The sequence below is a fragment of the Asparagus officinalis genome, chromosome 2 (assembly GCF_001876935.1).
Source record: "Asparagus officinalis chromosome 2, Aspof.V1, whole genome shotgun sequence".
Lineage (NCBI taxonomy): Eukaryota > Viridiplantae > Streptophyta > Magnoliopsida > Asparagales > Asparagaceae > Asparagus > Asparagus officinalis.
Window position 1 is genome coordinate 4,477,187 of NC_033795.1, and position 3,894 is coordinate 4,481,080.

Sequence of the window (3,894 nt, forward strand, 5' to 3'; positions counted from 1 at the left end):
TAGAATTTCTCTATACTTATAAGGATGCAGAGGATCCATTGTCCTCTTCTAGCATACGACCTATCCTTCAAAATTAAAACTACAAGAATAACATGCTCCAAACCGCTGTTTGTGTAATTAACTCGATTTTTTGTGAGATCAGTTCATAGATCAAATGAAATACGGAATAATTTCAACTAGAAACTTTGAATTTTTCATTTACTCTCACATGAAGTCCAATCACTATAATAAGTATCGACGCTCCAATCACAACTCAAAAACGCCAATACGTACCCTAATCTCATGACGACTCTATATTTAGGGTTCAAGGAGAAGAATGCCATTATACATCCAACATTTTTGTCCCCCGGCCCTCGAATCACAAATAAACTTACATCCCCGCCTTCACTTCATTTTGTGACCCCAACTCTCATCAACGCAAGGTAAGAAATAAGCCTACAAAAGAAAAACATGGCAAACATGATCACAACCGATAAGTAAGCCCGATCAAGCCCAATGAGCCCGATCGTAGGGAGATCCACAACCCTACAAGTAGCGCTTGGCGCGCATGGGTACGTCTCATTTGGAGTGTACTGCGACGACGCCAAAAGCTTGAACGAGTGGAAGTTGAGCGATACGTATTTGATCCAAGCAATAAACTTCGGGACTTTCTGAACGAAGAACCCACCGGCGAGCATGAAGGTTAGCATTATGACCGAGGCTAGGGTTGTCGCGGACTTTAGGTCCATGATAAGGGCGCCAAGCGCGAGCCCAATGCCTTGGGCTACGAGAACGTTCAAGAGGATTGTGGCGAGAGTCATGAAGAAATTTGCGGCGGCTAACTTTAGGTCGATCATCCAGTACGAGATGAGTAGGAATAGCGTGGGGAGTATTAGCTCCATGGGGAGATCGCCGGCCATTCGAGCCATGAAGTAGGAGGAGAGACGGTACATGCGCGAGGATCTCTCTTTCGTTAGCATCATTCGTTCTTGAGGGAAGGTGAACAAGGCTTGGTAGGTTGGGTAGAAGGTCCAGAATCCGGCGACGAAGAAGAGGGATCCGACCTGCGAGGATAGTCAAAAGTTTATTAGCAATGGCATGAGATCAAGTGAAAGAGTAGACAAGTAACGAGGTAAAGAAAGTGCCGGCCATTCGAGCCATGAAGTAGGAGGAGAGACGGTACATGCGCGAGGATCTCTCTTTCGTTAGCATCATTCGTTCTTGAGGGAAGGTGAACAAGGCTTGGTAGGTTGGGTAGAAGGTCCAGAATCCGGCGACGAAGAAGAGGGATCCGACCTGCGAGGATAGTCAAAAGTTTATTAGCAATGGCATGAGATCAAGTGAAAGAGTAGACAAGTAACGAGGTAAAGAAAGTAGAGGATATTTCTGCTGCTTCTGAAAACCAATGCCCTAATGTAGCGAGTATGTGACGTACCCGTTTCTTAATTTATATTTGCCTGAACTGTTCAAAAGTACTAAGACTTGCTTGTGTATACGAAAAAAAAAGTTTATTGTTAACCCCTTCCCTTATAAGTCTGAGATCCCGAAAACTCCTAATCTGCAATTTCTATCCAAACGAGTAAAGCAAGCAATATTATGTCCATTATGATTTTGGATGCTCTCCACTACATCCACTATAGATAAGCAGTGGAGGGAGCACTATCTTACCAACAACTTTTGATTTATTCAGCAGAGGGTTATGATTCATTCTAAATCTAATACTTCATCGATCATACCCTTGTGAACTACACTTATTCCTAATTTGCACTCAAAAACAAATCACACCCACCTACTAGATGAATCATGGTTATTAATAAGCTATTGGTCTCTCCACTATTCTCTCCACACTTCATTGGAAGTGAGGAGGATCCAAATTAATCATTTTCACCACTTGGAAGAGAATTTCTTTTGCTTCTTCCTAGTTTATAATTTTAGAAATTAGTTCTTTGATTCACGTCCTTCCTCTACCAGACTAGTTCCTAATTAATATATATATGAAGTAATGTGTATATATTAAGCAAGGGAGGGAAGATGGAAATAACCTGCTCGGGGAGCCGTCGGCTAGATTTCCACCAGAGAGCACCGGCGATAAGCGCGACAAAGAAAATCTCGGCGACCTTGAGGCCGGAGAAGGACTCGTGCCTCCTCTCCTTGAGCCCTCTCTCCAGCAGCACTCTGAACTGTTGCCACCAAGTTGTCGTCCATTCGCTCGTCAGCCTCTCCGTCTCCCGATACATTGCTGCTCACTGCTTGGAGCTCCTGCCGTACTCTCTCTTTTAGGTGGATGCTGTAGGCTGTGAATAGCGACTCTTTGACGACTGCTCGACTCTCCAACGTCGATTCATGTGAGGGTACACCTGCATGATATGTATTGATGATCAACATAATTGTAGACAATATCATTATCAAGAAAGGAAATTGGAATAGATCACTAGCTACTGGTCAATTATATCTAGAAAGTATCCGTTAGCATGTAAAATTATAATCTTGAATCTATAAAAGTATCCTTTGACATCATACGGAAGTAACCATGCAGTTTAAATTTCTGCTAGTAACAAATTTAAAGTGGATTTAGAAAAGGTAATACTACTCCATGAGTCTTAAGTTTCCTTTCATAAATAGGACACTCGATCTGTGTGAGCACATTCAGAAAATAAAATTATATTCGTCAAATCTCACCATAACAACAAAACTTTGATGAAGTAAAAGTTTCTTCTAACTCCTTTCTAGTAACTTCATTTATCTATAGGTTTTTTTTAGGAACAAATAAATTTTCGTTGAGAAAGTTGTTTCTCTATTAACAATTAACAGTTCAATATGAATCCAGCAAACTTAGGTGTGATCCGAGTAATTTTATGATTCTACATGTTAGACTATTGAATACATTGCCCCCGCACAACGATTCTAAAGTTTTGATAAGGGCTAAGGATTATCGTTTTTATATTCTAACATGTCATTGCAAGTTGAGTGTCTTATTTATGGATTGAAATCTAGATTCACGCAGCGGCATCACTTTTTTTCTTCCAAATTTACGCGAAATTCATGACCTGTGAGATTTAAACATGGTTTGCTCTAATACCATGTTGAAGATCCTATCACTACATCACAACTCCGAAGTTTTGGTGTAGGTAGGCATGTCCAATTGGGCCTGAGGCCCTGGGCCGGACATCGCAGGTAGGCCTGTCCAATTGGGCACCGGGCCCTGCCCTGCCCGGCTAGGAGTATGGCCAGGCCATCTCTCTCTCTTAGCATAGTATAGATGCTAAGATATAACAATATAAATATATATATAATATAGTTATAAGTATACTTATGTGTATATTATAGAATTACAGTTATATAAATATATATAAGTGCATAAGTATAATTATAAGTATATATTGTACATTGCATCTAGTATATATAAAAGTATACCATATAAGTAAATTGTATAACTGTACTTAAATAAGCATAATGTAATTTTAATTTATTTTGGATGTATTTATCTATTGTGATGTGACGAATTCCAAAATAAATTTATAATTGTAGATGATTAATTAATTATTAATAAAGAAGTTATTTTTATCATTTTAATTTTAATAATTTTTGTATTTGTAAATTATATAATTATAAGTGATTAATAATATAATTGTTTATATCAAAATTTTATTTATTTTTTCGGTTTGTATTCATGAAGATAAAAAAATTTAAAAAAAAAGAAAAAACCGGCCCGGCCCATTTGGACAGGCCTAGGTGTATGTCAAAGGTTATAGTTTTATACATTCTAACAATACACAATTAGCGAGAATTTGAAAAATGTGAAGGGGGAAAAAGTTAAATTTTGGCTTACCATTTGCGAGATCAAGCAAGAAATCAGCCGGATTCATAGCCACCGAAGGCGCAAACCCAACGCTCGCAAAATACTCCATCGCCTCA

The 3,894-nt window shown here is 38.9% G+C and overlaps 1 pseudogene; it reads right to left on the minus strand.

Annotated features, from left to right (window-relative positions):
• LOC109829719 lies at positions 559–3,888 on the minus strand (annotated as a pseudogene).